Source organism: Giraffa tippelskirchi, chromosome 13 (assembly GCF_054371585.1).
Source record: "Giraffa tippelskirchi isolate mGirTip1 chromosome 13, T2T-mGirTip1v1.2.pri, whole genome shotgun sequence".
In the NCBI taxonomy this organism is placed as follows: Eukaryota; Metazoa; Chordata; class Mammalia; order Artiodactyla; family Giraffidae; genus Giraffa; species Giraffa tippelskirchi.
In genome coordinates this window covers 62,193,017-62,210,539 of record NC_137287.1, presented here as the reverse complement: position 1 = coordinate 62,210,539, position 17,523 = coordinate 62,193,017, and the positions used below count along the sequence as shown (strand labels likewise).

General features: G+C 39.8%; 1 protein-coding gene across 50 annotated transcripts in view; it reads right to left on the bottom strand.

The window, feature by feature from the left end:
- Positions 1-8,787, bottom strand: part of CUL2 (cullin 2) — a 73,111-nt gene extending 64,324 nt beyond the window's left edge. For 3 of the 50 annotated variants that reach the window (XM_081554339.1, XM_081554321.1, XM_081554362.1), the window contains exons 1-5: positions 8,594-8,787; positions 8,068-8,243; positions 5,893-6,033; positions 5,711-5,771; positions 4,197-4,233 (exon numbers count right to left, since the gene is read on the bottom strand). The gene's annotated coding sequence lies outside the window, so the exon portion shown is untranslated. Of the gene's footprint in view, positions 1-4,196; positions 4,234-5,675; positions 5,772-5,892; positions 6,034-6,765; positions 6,926-8,067; positions 8,244-8,593 lie in introns of all 50 variants that reach the window. The other 47 variants (XM_081554322.1, XM_081554317.1, XM_081554360.1 and 44 more) reach the window with 28 other exon arrangements.
- Between the last annotated feature and the right edge of the window lie 8,736 nt (positions 8,788-17,523).

The following is a 17,523-nucleotide window of genomic DNA, read 5'->3' as shown; positions in this document are numbered from 1 at the left end:
CTCACTCCCTGGAACACAAAAGAGATCCCCTGGAGGAGGAAATAGCAACCCACTCCAGTAATCTTGCCTGGAGAATCCCATGGACAGAGAAGCCTGGTGGGTCCATGGACTCACAGAAGAATTGGACATGACTGAGCAACTGATTATGCACGAACGCACTAACCTTTCCTTTCTCCCGAGAATCTTAACTTTGAGGCACAGGTGTTGAAAGAGCTCTGAAACAACATGGTACTGTCCCAAAGTGCTAACACAGCCTGACAATGTGTTACCATGTGTTAACACAGCCTGACAAAATTCCCACCCCAACAATGTTTAAAGAAAACAAAGTTGCCAGCAATAGCAGAAATACAAAAGATACAATTTTGCCAATATCGGATGGATTTTAATTTGAAGTGATACTGTTTTTCACTTAGAGATTTTTCATACAAAGAAGTGATTTGGATAATTACACTTCAGCAGGTAAAGCAGTAACAGCATCTCAAAACATTTCATTTTAAGAACAGAACTGATGCTGGTACATAATTAAATATCTGAAGCACAAACTATTTGAGCAAAATGTATAACCATGTTCAACATACTGATCAGTATGACTACAACTTAATTACTGATAAACATTTCAGTTGCCTTCCAAAAGTATAATTATCAACAAATGTAAATGGCTAAACACTTAATGTCATCTTTTTTTAGTAAAAAAATAAAATAAAAATAAATAAAACAAAAAACCTATCAAATTTAACTTTTTATTTCAGTACTGATCATTCCCAGCAATAAAATTCTGGCATTCCAAAAATTATCAAAAGAATACTGGGGCCTAAATAAATTTCAGGTAAGTCAATATACCCTAGTAAGTTTTTAAAATGACATCCAGGGGGCTTATCGAGCAGGTTATAGTCTAAATACACAAAATAAGGAAAATATTTAATACCTAATCAAAGAGCGTTATTAATTCTGCAATATTTTCCATTTCTAAGACTGTCTCTGGTATACACTGATCAAAAGTTATCATGATTTCATATGAAAATAAGCTCCAAGTATGCATCTCAACACTTTCATCTTACTGTACTGAATGTGTGACCCATGAGCTATAGCCAAGAGGTATCCTTGTTAGCTGGAGGCTCAGGGTATAATGCTTACTGTTGCAATAAGGCTTGACATACACAGCTCCACACCACAAATGTCAATTCCATCATGTGACCTGCTTACTTAAGAATTTCTAGGGGACCTCCCTGGTGGTCCAGTGGCTACGAGTCCATGTTCCCAATGCAGGGGGTCCAGGCTCGATTCCTGGTCCGGGAACTAGATCCCATATGCTGCAACTAACAGTTCACAGGCAACAACTAGAGATTACACATGCTGCAACCAAAATCTGGTGCAGCCAAATAAATAAAAACTTTTTAAAATTAAAAATAAATAAAAATAACTTCTAGTAGTGTGTTTTTTTAAAAAAAGGAGGACACTGGTAAAAAAAAAAACAGTCAAGAGAAACAGAGTGGTCTGTAACTCCAATTGGCAAAATGTACAGTGCACGAAGAAAACCTTAGGAAGGGGGGACAGTAGGAAGTATGGAATATATTTATAATACAACAAAGAAATTATAAAAGAATCTGCTTCCAAACTAAAGTCAACTTGACCAGAATTAAAGACCCCTCTCCTCAATGACTTGAGACTCTCCCACATGTCTACAGACAGTATTTCTTTCCATGGCTCTTATCTGAATGAAGTTTTATGTCTTTTTCACTTACTTTCTCACTTTTTTCCAATTTTAATAAGCTAGGCAGGAATTTAAGACTCCACCTAGCTTTAAAAAATTCTTACATATGTTTCAAGGATGAGTTTGAGAACTTGAATTAATCTGAGTTTCTCATGAGTAGGCAAGCCCACCCACTTTGGCACACAGGTTAGACAAAGCTGTGACCAATAAGCCTCTTCACAAATAAACATTAAGACTGAATTTTCTTTCTAGTCCTGGCCTTCTATACAAATATTAAAAAGGATTACTCGAATTATACTCTAGTTATCCTTTTTAACAACACAATGACTTGCAATACTTGTTATCCTATTCTGAGAGCTAAATTAAGTCACATATATCTAAAAACTTTGGACTCATTTTGGTAACTTCAAACCATTATTATGACTATTGGAAAAGTATGCTCCATTTCTATCAGAAAACAGCAGTTATAAATAAAAGGGGACAGCCAGTGTAAATGCTATAGTGTTTTGACTGGAATGAGAGTTATCAGTATGGTTTTTAACACATACACAGGGATGAAAAGATATAAAAACAAATAGATGTTGTGTATGCATGGATTAGTACTCATACATATATTTCTAGCTCTGTTCACTGAGAGGGCTTAGGAGCAATGACACTCAGTGGCAATCAGCACACAGAGCATCTAGATCTTGGTTTCTAAAAACCGTTCTCCAAGAGAAGGAACCAGAGCTCACTGGAGAAATGATCGGTTCCAGGGCTGCAGCAGGACAATATAATGAGTCTGGACATGTTAAGATGTCAGAAAACAGAAAGTGCTTTCCTAAAGAGGTTGGAGGATGTTAAAAAGACAAAGAGCCAACTTGAAAGCCATAGCAGAACAATCTGAGTGATTCAATAAAGATAAAATTAAATTATAAACCATAGAGTAAAACAAATATCTCTGACTCAGTTCAGTTCAGTTCAGTCGCTCAGTCGTGTCCGACTCTTTGCAACCCCATGAACTGCAGCACGCCAGGCCTCTCTGTTCATCACCAACTCCCAGAGTCTACCCAAACCCATGTCCATCGAGTCAGTGATGCCATCCAACCATCTCATCCTCTGTCGTCCCCTTCTCCTCCTGCCCCCGATCCTACCCAGCATTAGGGTCTTTTCCAATGAGTCAACTCTTCGCATGAGGTGGCCAAAGTGTTGGAGTTTCAGCTTCAACATCAGTCCCTCCAATGAACACCCAGAATTGATCTCCGACTCAACATGGATACAAATATGGATGAATACCCAGGATTGATCTCTGACCCAACATGGATACAAATATGGAGAAGGGACAGTTCTCCCTTACAGAAGAATTACAATTAATAAATGTAGAAGGAAATGAGGAAAATATAAAATTGCCATCAGGTGAACACTGCTATAATTATTGTTACAAGCAAGAACTACTCAAGAACGCTGCAATGAAATAACAAAAATTTGAGAACAGGATTTCTGCATAGTTTCAAAGAATCTCCCCCAGGATATCCAGTAATTACAAAGAGAAAAATGGTAACTTTTACAAGCAGAGAAATTTAACAGACATGACCTTAATGAGAGCTAACATCACCTCTAATACAATATACTGACATCCTGTATCCTGCAATGTGATATGCTGTAGACTCAGCATCACTTCTTTAGTATGCCTGCCAAAAATGTACCACCTCAATCTAACTATAAGAAACCATCAGAGAAACCCAAATTGAGTCATTCTACAAAATAAACTGACCATTCATTGCAAGCATGAAGATGATGAAAGATAAGAAAAGATCATCACAGATTAGAAGAGACTAGGGAGACAGATGCTAAATGCTGTGTCTGATCCTGAACTGAATCTTGAAAAGGTAAAGGACATTACAGGAAAACTGGTGGGATTCACATAAAGGTCTGTAGCTTAATTAACAGCATAGTACTAATGTTAATTTTCCTTGTTTTGATCACTGTGCCCTGGTTATATAAGCTGTTAGCATTAGGGAAATCTGGGGAAAGGTGTACCTGAGCTTTCTGTACCATTTGTGCAACTTCTCTGTAGAGTCTAAAATTATTTCAACATTTAAATTTAGGGGACTTCCCTGGCAGTCCAGTGCTTCCCTGAGCCTCAGCACTTCTGCTTCAGGGGCCATGTGTTTGATCCCTGGTTGGGGAACTAAAATTCCACTTGCTATGTGGTGCAGCCAAATCAACAAAAAAGAAATAAAAATAAAATTAAAAAAAAAATTAAGTATCTTGTGCTTTCCATCAACTGAAGTAAAGCAAAACTGAGAAATTCAAGAAATATTTACACACGGTAAATCTGACATTTCTATTTGAAAAGCAACCTACATTAGAACAAGACTTAAGTCACTGAGTTAATAGATATTTATTAAGTATTCACAATACTCAGACCTCTATCAGGTATTAAAGATGTTGCCTTCAAGAAGCTTACAGCGGATAAGAGAAACAAAGATGATAAGCTACTAACCTGACTGTATATGTGTCAGAATTTTTCATCAGTCAGGCTGTAATTCAATGATTAAATAACAACAGTTAATATTTACACTGTTAAAGTATATAAGCGAAAATTCTCTGGATAACTAAAATCTTCAAATAGAACATTAACATCTACATTTACAGAGTTTAAGTAAGCTTAATACACTAAACACACATATTTCATACTACTAATAATTACTAATGCTTCAAAAAAGAAAAACTAAGTATTTTTTAAGATATTTCTCCAACCTAGAAACTAAATGCTTACTTATCTCAGACGAAAAAGAAAAAAAGGAGGTAACAATAACATAAATAAAATCAAACTGAACAAAACAGTTCATAAATACAGAACAATTTGAAAAAAAAAAAACCCAAAGAGGTAGATCAATTTACATAGAAAGTGTCTGGCTAAAGACAGCTAAGTGAAAATCAAAATGTCAACCAATATAAAAAATGGTATTAAATTTAGTAGAGAACACAATGAGTCTGAGTTTTTTAATTCTTCAAAAAAATAAAGCTTAAAGCAACTTACAGAAAATATTCCATCTCCCCTCCTCTGGGCCAATCAACAGGGGGAGCTAACATCAACTGCACCCCAAAAGTTGTAGCAGATGCTAATATCATGACCTTAACTCTAGTCATTGCCTCAAAACTTTTAAGACTTAAAGGAACTTCACTGTTCCAGTATCTCCAACAGGCGTTCCCAAATACAAAGTGGTAACATAGTCTGAATCTTATATAGATCTTCTTCAACTTAAGATCAGGTTATGTCTCCCTAAATACATCAAAAGTTACAAATATCGTCAGGTCGAGATGCATTTAATACACCTCACCTACCAAACATCATAGCTTAGCCTAGCCTACCTTAAAAGTGCTCAGGATGCTTACATGAGCCCACAGTTGGGCAAATCATCTAACAGAAAGCCTACTTTGTAATAACATGTCGACTATCTCATGTAATTTTGTGACTATTACATTGATGAAAAACAAAATGGTTGTCCATGTGCAGGATGATTGTTAAGTGTACTGGTTGTTCCCTCTCATGACCGCTTGGCTTTCTGGGAGCTAAGGCTCGCTGCCACTGCCCAGCATCACAAGACTATCATACTCCATATTGCTAGACCAAGAAAAGATCAAAATTCAAAATAGGGTTCTACTGAATGTATATTGCTTTTGTACCACCATAAAGTTGAAAAATTGTTAAGGCAAATCATCGTAAATTGGGATGTATTCCTAAAGATGGTAACATAAGAATTATGCTAACATCTGCAACACAACAGAAACTTGTCTGTTAAGATTCAAACCCAGGCAAAGGGCCAGACGACTCTGAACAGATAGTCTGATTATTAACTGATTACTGAGAGAGAATTCAGTCATACATCTCATGTCATACATACTTTTGTCTCATGAAAACATTCCAAATTTCTGCTTGTTTTCCCAAGATTTAACATTAGCCAAACTTCCTCAAAACATTAAGATTCAATGCTGGTCTTTTTATCAACTTACTTGAATTTAACTGACAGTACATTCACAGAAATGCTGCTTTCGATCATAATCAAACATTTTTCTAGCAAATAAAGAAAACAGGCAGATAAGAAAGGTGAAACACACAAGAAACAGTGCAAAGTTTTGTTAAAAAAAAAAAAAAGCCTCACCAAAACAACAGCTCTTTAAACTCAACTCCATACCTGCAGGTCCTAAACTCACAGAAGATAGCGACCAAATTAGAAAATGCTGCGGTGCCCCAGGACTGTCTCCTCTTCTTTCGTACATTCTTATTTCAGATGGTCTCATACTGTTTCATAACCTTTTAAATACTATTTAATACTCTAAAAAATACAAGGTGTCAAATCAAAGCAAGTATGCTACCATTTTTGCCAAGTGGGGAGAAGAAACCTACACACATTTGTCTACATGTGCACAAAATATATCTATGGAAAGCTGTGTTGAGAGACCGCCAAAGTATTTGGCCTCAAATATGCTGGGACAAGAAATAGCGACTCTCATTCTATACTCCATCAAACATTTCAAATTCTGAATCATGTGAATATAGTTTGTATCTGAAGATAATTATAACATGAAACAAAACAGAGGAGTTTTTTTTAATTCTTTTAAAAAATTAACATAATTATAATAACCAAGATAGTCAGATGACTCCCCATATCTTTCTCTAACTAGAAGTTAAATCCTATGAAGGCAGAGATTTTTGTCTATTTTTTCACTATGGTGTATCCCCACTGCCTAGTCCGTAGCTGGTGCTTAAAAAATACTTGTTGAATGAATGAACGAATGAATGCCTCCCTAATCTCTCCACTGAATTCCAGACTTGTGTATCCAATCGCCTGCTTCTCATCTCTACATGAATACTGAATAGGTCCTACTTCAAGTGTTCTATCCAACCCTACACCCATACAACAACCTGCTTCCCTCACTTCCCCATCTCAATCCATGGCATCACCACGTTCCAGGTGAAGCCTCAAACCCAGGAGTCACCCCCATCCCAGGCAACTGTATTCCCATCTGAGCCAGGCCAGATCACCACTTTCAACTCCAAAATATACCTCAGCATCTTTTTTCCTTGACTCTGGTCACTACTCAGATCTGCCCCAGCCTTCTCACAGATAGCCCAACTTCTTTCCTCTTATCCAATCTCCTTCACAGATTGTAAACCAGACCGTATCACTCCCAGCTTTGCAAAAAGGTAACAGCTTTTCAATGTTCCTTAAGAATAAAAGCCAAACAAACTCCTTTGGATAACAGACCTCACATGACCTGTCCCATGGCTACCACCTAACCTCTTCTTTCTCATGAGGGTCTCAGCCCACCTTCATGAGTTGCTTTCAGTTTGCTGAACCTAAGCTTGAAACTACCTTTGGGTATATCCATTTGCTGTTCCCTCAGACTTCCAGGGGCCATATCCTTCCCACTTTTCAGATATCAGGTCAAAAGTCTCCTCAGACAGGTCTTTCCTGACCACAGCATCTGAGGCAGTCTCTCCTAGTCACTACTACGACTCCCTATTTTACTTCTTTTATAGTACTTATGATTGGCTGAAACTTTTTCTATTTCTTACTTTCTGACTTTCCCTTACCTCCCAGAACTGAAGCTCCAAGAAAGCAGAAATTTCACATGTCTTGTTTATAGCTATATCCCTAAGGTCTCAGGTAATGCTTGTCATACAAACCAGGTGCTTAATAAATAGTGAACTGATAGACAAGGCAAAACAGACTTTGAAGAAGGCCTACAACATTCCATTTAGTGACACACTGGTGAAGATAAAAAAAACATGAATAAACTACCTTCCCGCAGAAAACACTTAAAAATCACCAGAGGGTGGAGAGTGAAGTAAAAGCATTTCAGATGCATGTGAGCATTCAGACATGGAAAGGGTGTTTTTCACATACTATGTACAGATGTCCTTCCAACTTATAAACAGTATCTGGGGTAGGGAAGAGTTAACTAAGAACACCGTGTACATCTACTATTTTATCTCTGACTCTTTCTGAAGGGTCTTCCAACACCGTATTTGGGCAAAAGAGGCAAAATATAAACAATCTGTTCGATTGTCTGCCTTGGAAAGAAACGTGAGCTAGTAAAGAGGAGGGAGCAGTCTTTTGAGTGTTCTTAAATGGCTATTGTGTAGTCGGTGATAAGTCAGAACTAAGTGATTATTTCCCCTATGTTACTATGGGACTGGTCTAGTTCAAAGATGCTTACACTGTGAAGCCAAAGTCTGTCGTGAATGTTAATAGTCTTTAATCTTCTTATCAAAACCTAAACTTCCAAGGTTCTCCCTTACAACTAGGTATTAGTACTCCCTGGGGAAAGGAGAGGATTTAACGACAAAACTGTCTGCAACTCACAAGTGTTTTCTGTACATGCACGTATTTGCAGGGTGGTAGGGAATGGTCCAGATTCCCTAGTGTGTAACTAAGTGCTCTTAAGAGTCTAAAGATCTTATTTCACCAGACCCCAAGGGTTGAGACAGGTCTAGCATGCACGCAGGGCACTCCTCCCCAGAGCTATCAATCTTCGCTGTCTGCGGAAACAAAAGTGAAGACACTCGTGGTAAGGATGTAAGAGATTGATGCCCCCCGCCCCCCGCCTCACACCGCAAACACACAGAGCTGTGTAACCGCGTGAGCGCGTAAATAAAAGAGAACACGCACTCGCACCTTCCCTCCCTGGGAGCAAAATGGGGCCGAGGGAGGGGCGGCCAAGGCCGGCTGGAGGCCCGGGATACAGTCCGGGGGCGGCCAGGCCCCGGGGCCGGCGCTCCTGGAGCCGGGGTCACCCTCAGGACACCCGGTCCCCGGCCTCCCCCCATGCCTCCCCTCCCCCTCCGCGACCCCAACTCCTCTCCCCGCCCCAGCCCCGCCACCCACTAACCGGGAGAGGAAGTTTCCCGGAGCCCGCAGCTGGCTCCGGGCCTTCAGCGGTTACCTGCTGCAGAGGCGGGACGCGGGGCAGGGAGCAGGGGAGGGAGACAGTCCGAGGGCGCGCAGGACGGTGCCCGGCGAGGAGGGTGGGCGGCGGCGGCTGTCAGCTCCGTCCCTGCTCACCGCGCTGCCATTACTGCGCGCAGGCGCCTCCCCGCCGGCCGCCACCACCGCCGAGGAGCTAGGGGGGGAGCCCGGCCCGGGGCCGGGGGCCGGGGCGCTCACCCGCCGTCGCGGGAACAAGGGAGAGCTCTCGGATGGAACGGCGCGGTGGGGAGCGGACAGGGGAGAAGGGCGGGCGAACCACGCGAGCCGTGAAACAACCGTCCTCCGAAGCCCTGCTTTCCCGGCACACCCTCGGAGTTCCTTTTCCGCGACCACCAAACCACCCCCCTGCGCCGACGTTGGTAGAGTCCGAGTAAGGCGAGGGCCGAGGGCCATTCTTCTGCGGTCGCGGAAGGCCGAGGGAACGTTGCTCCAAGCCACTGCGAGCGGCCCCAGCTGCCCCCGAGCGCTCGCGGTTCGCTGAGCTGGCGACTGAGGACCCCTAAGCCTGGGGGCTGCTGATAACAATGTGTTAGACAAGTGGTTTCAACACAGGATTTTTCCCTAAAGTTCTTTTATAACTACGTGAACATTCTGATACACCACCATCTCCTTGCCACCTACTTCTATGGGCTTTTCAAAGGATTGATAGGTATTAGCAAAATTAGTTTCCTCGGACATACTTCCTTTTCCGGTGGGTTTTTATCTGCAGACATTCTGAGACATAAATATGTATTTTCAGTAGAGGCCCGTCCCTTCAAAGCCTGTGACCCCCAACTCCCCGCCTCCCTGCACCTGTCAATCCAGGGATGTTCTTCGCCTACAATTGCTCGGGGTGATGTTGACAAAAGTTCAGACAACACCCATCTCCTCCCTAGTACGCACAGCGCCCCAGGGAACAAAAGCCTGGCTTTATTCTTTTATCAACCTTTGGTATCCAAAGATCTCAGAAGTCAGTCTTGTCTTCTCTGTGCGTTTTGAGCCTTTCCCATCCAACACCCTTTCTTAAAACTCTGTACGGTTCCTTCAATGCATGCGTGTACGCTTAGTCCCTTCAGTCGTGTCCGACTCTTTGAGACCCCATGGACTGTAGCCCGCCAGGCTCCGCTGTCCATGAGATTTTCCAGGCAAGAATACTGGAGTGGGTTCCATTCCTTCAAGGTCCACGTAAAATCTCCCGACCTGGTAAATCCCACCGATCTTTCTCCTCTTCTAATCTGCCTCTCACAGCACTTGAAGTCTGCAATACTTATTTTAAGAAAGCTATCATATGTTAAAATCAACCCCACTATATGACCTGTTTTCTCACATGGTCTCTTTCTTTTAATTCAGCAATTCTCTAAGTATGGCCCTCAGATCTCTAGAAATCTGAGATCTTTCCAGGAGTCCCAATGTTAAAAACAATCTTCTTTGTAAATGACACGTTCTTTGTCATTTTTTTTCTGGGTTCACAAAACCCAGCTGACATCTCCTCAGGCAGAATCAAGAGGGTGGCAAGAGACATTCCCTAGCCAACCAGTGGTTAGGCCTCTGCACTTTTACTGCCGGGGCCTGGGTTTGCTTCCTGGTGGGGAAACTAAGATGCCACAAGCTGCCTGGCAAGGTCAAAAAAAAAAGAGGGTGGCACAAATCTATCTTGTTGGTCATTGCATTGATGCCACACACTCCCAGTTTGGTACTTTGTTCTTGTTTTGTATTAGGAATATCCTTGATGAAGTAGTAAAAAGTACTAATTTTATCAATTTCAACCCTGAGTACAGGTCTTCTAACATTGTGAGGGAAGAAACAGGAAGCACACGCCTACTCTTGCTGAATACCACAGTAGGACTGTGGTCTTGAAGAAAAACACTTGAGTGGCTGAGTTACTAGCTGAACTAGCTATTTTTTCATGGAGTGCCATTTTTCCTTGAAAGAACAGTTGATAGAAATGCTAACATTACTCTGTCTTGGACATTTCTACAAAATGAGTAACATGAGCCTAACACTTCAAGCAAAACAACTGATAGTATTTGTTGCCAATGATAAAATTTCACTTGCAAGTGAAATTTGAAAATGTGGGAAATTTGTGTCAATACTGTCAACTGAGATAATCAATAAACAATCTATAATAGGAATAGAAAAGAGTTTTATTCCAGCCAAACTGAGAATGATAGCCCGAGAGTCACAGATTCAGGCTCAAAAATGAGGGAGGCTTGTATGGGCAAAACCCACAAAGTTAACCTAAGTTGTCAGGACTTAGGATTAGAAATAGCAAAAATTAAGGATGCTTGTTAGGTAAGGATTGGTTGGGATCCAAAATTGTTGCATAGTTAAAAGGGAAGACCTTGAGACCATAAGGCTGCAGCCGTCAGCTGCTAACAGATAATTGTGTTTGAGAACTGCTGTCCTTGAGTTCAGAAAATTCAAGTTCTCAGTGATGGAGTAACAAGTGTGAAACTATATCCATAATGGCAACCTGGCTCCCTTTTGAATGCCTGAACCACAGTTACTCCAATTTCATTTTTTTTTTAAATAAATTTATTTATTTTAGTTGGGGGCTAATTACTTTACAATATTGTAATAGTTTTTGCCATACATTGACATGAATCAGCCATGGGTTTACATGTGTTCCCCTTCCTGGACCCCCCACCCACCTCCCTCCCCATCCCATCCCTCTGGGTCATCCCATTGCCCCGGCCCTGAGCATTTGTCTCATGCATCGAACATGGAATGGTGTTCTGTTTCACATATGATAATATACATGTTTCAATGCTATTCTCCCAGAACGTCCCACCCTCACCTTCTCCCTCAGAGTCCATAAGACTGTTCTATGCATCTGTGTCTCTTATTCTGCATATATTTTTAAGGGTTAAAGTAGACACACCTTGTACCTTCGATAAGCCATAAGACAGGCTGTTCCAGTTAGCCTAAAGTTCAAGCCAGAATGACTTCACCATACTTCAGATGTGAAAATGTCTTCCATCACCACCATGAGCTTGACAGCTTAAAAAGTTTTCTGATGAGACTGTAGTGCTATTAATGATTGTGATTTTTTGATATTATATGATAAGCTATCTCAATACATGGAAGATCTACATGACACAGTGAACCAATATTTTCCAAATAATTGATGCAGGCCACTTTAAAATCACCCTTGGATAAAATATCGATTCAAAGTGAAAGATAGATTAGAGGATAGATAGGTGCGGGAGTGTGTGTGTGTACATACACATAAAATACAGAGTACAAAAGATTACCTGATGTGGTTGCAGATTTTCATTGCAACTAACCCTTAAGAAACATCCACCTGTCAAATTTTCTGTATCAGATAAGAATATCGACAATCACCCCAAAAGACAATTGAATTCTCCACCTGTCTTTCTATTTTCTTCCTACACTTCAATCATAGAGAATCTAGCTGTCTTTTATTAAGCCAGATATTAAAGAGATACACAAAAACAGAAAGCAATGCCTTACTTCTCACTAAAAGAATGAAAACTCACAGAATCTTTTTATTTTGGAAATATGAGAGGTTGGTTTAAGATGGCAGAGTAGGAGGATGTACACTCATCTCCTCCTGTAAGAGCACCAAAATCACAACTAGCTGTTGAACAACCATCAACGGGAGGAAGCTGGAACCTACCAAAAAAAGATATTCCATATTCAAAAGCAAAAGAGAAGCCACAAGAAGACAGTAGAGGGGACCATCATGATAAAATCAAATCCCATACCTACTGGGTGGGCAATCCACAATCTGGAGAACAGTAATAACAGAGATGCTCTCCCACTGTTGGCAAGATTCTGAGCCCTACATCAGGCTTCCCAGCCTGGGGATCCGGCAAAGGGACAGGGAATCCCCGGGGAATCTGACTTTGAAGGCCAGTGGGATTTGATTACAGGACTTCCACAGGTCTGAGGGAAACAGACTCCGCTCTTGGAGGGCACAGACAAAACCTTGTGCATACCAAGACCCAGGGCAAAGGAGCAGTGACTCCACAGGAGACTGAACCAGACCTACCTGCTAGTGTTGGAGGGTCTCTTGCAGAAGTGTGGGTCGACAGTAGCTCTCTGTGGGAACACGAACTCTGGTAACAGTGTCCTACACCATGAGTCCTCCTATTGGTCATCATTAACCCTATCATAGAGTTTTTAGACTCCTGGGCTGGGTCACCTCAGGCTAAACAACTAAGTGGGAGGGATTGAAGCCACACCCATCAGCAGACAATCTGATTCAAGTTTTATGGAGAGAAAATATGATTTTCTGCCCACCAGAGAAAATACGATTATTTTTCATAAATTTCAGTTTGTTAAAATGTGTTTGTTTCTTAAAATTAATGTTTTAAAAATCTTCTCTTTTTAATTCTGATATGGTAACTAGTGCTAGATATAACCCACATAAACACAGCTCTTTGAGTTACCCAATAATATTTGAGAGTATAAAGTGGTCCAGGGACTAAAAAGTTTGATAACAGTTGCCCTGAATTCAGGAAACACCTCTGCTCTCCCCACCTTCCTTGCAAACTCCAGCTGAAGGTGTGGATTAGCACAGTGAGTGCCAAACCTGAATCACTGTAACACTCATATTTCTCTTCTAGTTTTAAGATTTCTTTATTTTATTATTATTATTATTATTTATTTATTTATTTTTGGCTGTGCTGGGTCTTGCAGTGCATAGGCTTTCTCTAGTGGGTGAGCTGGAGCTACTCTTGTTCCCGTGCATGGGCTTCTCATTGGGGTTGCTTCTCTTGTTGCAGAGCACAGGCTCTAGATAGTCTGAACCCGGTAGTTGTGGCGCATGAGGTTAGTTGCTCCGTGGCATAAGGGATCTTCCCAGACTGAGGATCAAACTTGTGTCCCCTGCAATGGCAGACAAATTCTTAACCACTGAAGCCCATCACTCTTCTATTTCCAAATTCTAGAGACCTTTCTCGAATTGATACCTTCTCCAAACTGTAAAATAGGGAAATTACATTTCGAAAAGTTATAGCCTTCATATTAAATTGAGATTACTTCTTCCTTCCAGAAAAACAAAGTTATCCTTTCTAATCAACCCTTCAAGCCACTGCTTTAAGCAATATTTGGTCTTTACCTTCAAACCAAACCTTAAACTCTAGTTCATCTCTGAGTCCTCTTCTTGTTTTACTTCTTAGCAAAAGCTACATATATTACTTAAAAATGTGTTTTGGCTTTGTGTGATATTTACTGAACTCCTTTATTTTTTTCTAATTTCAAAAGTAATAAATGTTTTTTTGTTAAAAAAAAAAGCAAACAAATTCTTTAAAATGACCAATATTACAGAAATAGATAACCATGTTTAGGCTGATAAATATTCCTCAAGATTTTTCTATAAATGATTAAATATGTTTACACAACTCTGAACATATTATAGATTTGCCACTTTGTAGCCAGCTATTTTTACTTCTGAATCTTTCTGATTTTGGTCTTTATGAGAACATTTAAGTAATTCTCAGACAGTCATAGTAATTTATAAATTTATATTTAAAATAAATTAATGAAAAGCATTTTAAATAGAATATCTTAAAATTTCATTCATAACTCAGTAAACCAAGTATAACTATTTCTATTCATTTTCCACTTATGAGTGTACATAGTTTTCTCTTTTCATTTCATGATCCACAAATAATACCCACCATTCAAGCAGCCCAGCCAGAATCATTTTCTGTGCTTCTAAGCATGCTTTATAGACGTGAAACCCAAGGAGCCCTGATTTTCTGGGACTTATGATTTCAAATAATTTTATCTCCTTTTTATAATCTATATACTAAAATTGAATCATCTTTTCTTAAACCTTTACTGGAAATTTGCATTTCATAGTTACATCATTTATTAAAACACTTTTCCATCTTTTGTTTCTAGTAAACTAAAAAAGAAAAACAGAGATTGAAGAACTGTCTTCATGTTTGGAGTAGCTGATTAAGGAGCTGTTTTATGCTTATAAAAGTGCAAGGCTCCTCTTTGGAGAAACATCTAACTGCAGGGCCAGGGCAGGAAATATACAAGATGAGTCTGGAACATCTTGTAGTGTGAGAAAATAAGGAAGTGCTCAAAAATAAAAACATCCACATTGATAGGAGTAGGTCAAAGGACACAGAAGGCAACTGAAAAAGCTCCCATGAGTCAGAACTAGAACAATGTAAGCAAGAAAATAACGAGTCAAAGATGATAATCCAAAGTAGAAAGTAAACATCCATGAAAAGTGAAAGTGAAAGTCGTTTAGTCGTGTCCGACTCTTTGCCACCCCGTGGACTATATAGTCCATGGAATTCTCGAGGCCAGAATACTGGAGTGGCTAGTCTTTCCCCTTCTCCAGGGGATCTTCCCAACTCAAGGATCAAACCCAAGTCTCCCGCATTGCAGGCAGATACTTTACCAGCTGAGCCACAAGGGAAGCCCAAAGTATCCATCAGTCCATACTAATATAAAGGAATGACTGAATAAGCCTTATATGAGAGAAAAAAAACAATCTCATGCAGGAGAATGCCGAATAAATTATGTAGGTATTCCACCTAAAGGAAAGGGACCGTAAGTCCCTGCTTCTTAAGTATAGGCCAGGAAAAGTGATTTCCTTCCAAAGAATACAGTACAAAAAGGGAATTTAAAAGAGAAACTTTATAGTGGAGAAACATGACAAATGTCACATTAGCCAGATGATGGTCAACACTGATAATGACAACTCATTGCTGATCCTATGTCCCTTTGATGTGATGGGATGGGACTGGCCCTTTTACTGTGATCATCCTACCCCAACCTCCAAATTTCAGTCTAATCACGAGAAAAATTCTAATACAGGGAGGAGCATTCCACAAAATACCTGCCCAGTACACCTCAAAACTGTCAAGGTCATCAAAAACAAGATAAGTTGTATCTCAATAAATCTGAACAGAAAACAAAAACAGAAACAAGATAAGTCTGAGAAACTGTCACAGCCAAGAGGAAACAGGACTGCTGAATGTAATGTGGGGTTTCTGGAGAGGATCCTGGGTCAGAAAAAAGACGGTGGGTAAAAACTAAGGAAACAGAGCTGCTGAATGTAATGTGGGGTTTCTGGAGAGGATCCTGGGTCAGAAAAAGACATTACGTAAAAACTAACGAAAATTTCAATCATATGTTAATAATAGTATATCAAAATACATTGACTAATTGTAACAAATGTGCCATCTCAATGTAAGATGTTAATAGGGAAGACCAGGGATGGGGGAAGAGAGGAGGTGGAAACTATTATCTGCTCACTTTCTGTGTAAATCTAAAGCTATTCTAAAAAATAAAGTCTGTTAATTAAAAATAAAAACCTCATCTAAACGTACACTTAAATAAAGAAAAAGTCTGAGGTCTCTAATCAGAAAAGCTAAGAGCGCCTAACATTTTCTATATGGCGCAGTGGAACCAGATGCCAAGTTTACATGTAGATAATTCTGGTTGAAAGTTATTAAAAAAGAAAAGGAAAAGTATCCTCTTTTAAATTAGAAAAAAAATTGCTTTAATTAAAAAAAAATAACTCTGAATCCTTTATATTTCTTTGCAGTCACATTCAGACAGGTAATTTAACAAAATCAAAGCTGTGTCAAAAGAGAGCTCATTTCAAAGAAATACACCCACAGCATTGTAAATCAACTATTCAATAAAAATTTTTTTAAACAAGAAAGAAAAATGAAATATCCATAAAGTTTACTGTCTGAGATAATGCATTTAGAAGGTGATTTCCCAGAATTGGGAATCAAGAGTGACTCTGAGTAATAGATTACAATAAATAATATGTGATATATGAAAGAAAGAGAGATGACATTTTTCTCAACTGTTATATTATATTAAAAATATATGTGTCACTAGAGTGGAAATGAATCATGATCCACCCAGAGAAGTGTGATGAGAGAAGATGGGAAAACTTGTAACTTAATGAAAATAAGAAATGTGGTCCATCCCATTCTAGGAGAAAGGGATCAAAGAAACAGAGCAAATCAAATGTGGCAAGTCTGGAAGGAAGGAAGGAAGCTAATTTTGTGAAAGAGTAAATGGAAAAGCATAACTGACTCAATGGACATGAATTTGAGCAAACTCCAGGAGATAGCGGAGGACAGAGAAGCCTGGCACGCTGCAGTCCATGGGGTCGCAAAGAGTCGGACACGACTTATGACTGAACAACAGCCACAACAAATGGCAAAGACACAATCTCTGAGCAAAAGAAGGAGGTCGATTAATAAAGTCAAATTGTGCAGAGTGGGTCCTAAGTGCTTCATCTGCTCAACACCAACGCTGAAGATAAGAACTGTGCACCATTATGCAACGGTATTTCTAAAGTAGCATATTTATTAATAGGTATGGCAAGGTCATGTCCAGCTCTTTGTGACTCCATGGACTGTAGCCCACCAGGTCTTCTGTCTATGGAATTCTCCAGGCAAGAATACTGGAGTGGGTAGCCATTCCCTTCTCTAGGGGATCCTCCCAATCCTCCCAGGATCAAACTCCAGTCTCCCACATTGCAGGAAGATTCTTTACAGTCTGATCCACCAGGGAACCCCATGGCAAGAGCAAGAGCCAGTAAATAGAATGCAAGTCAAGTAAGAAAAAAAGAGAGAGAGAGAGAAAGTGACATTCACATAGTCATACAATATGTAAGTAGTCTTAGAAATCAGCATGTGTAGCCTATACTATTTCTAACAAATAGCCACTTTGTAACCTGGATCCTCATCACATTTCCCTTATGACTGTTTAGGAAAATAAGAAAGATGAGAAGCCTGACTCTTTGCACTGTTTTACACTTTGTTTTCATTTAATTTTTTGTTTGTTTGTTTTCATTTAATTTTAAATTATCATGCAGTAACATTGATTAGGGGAGAG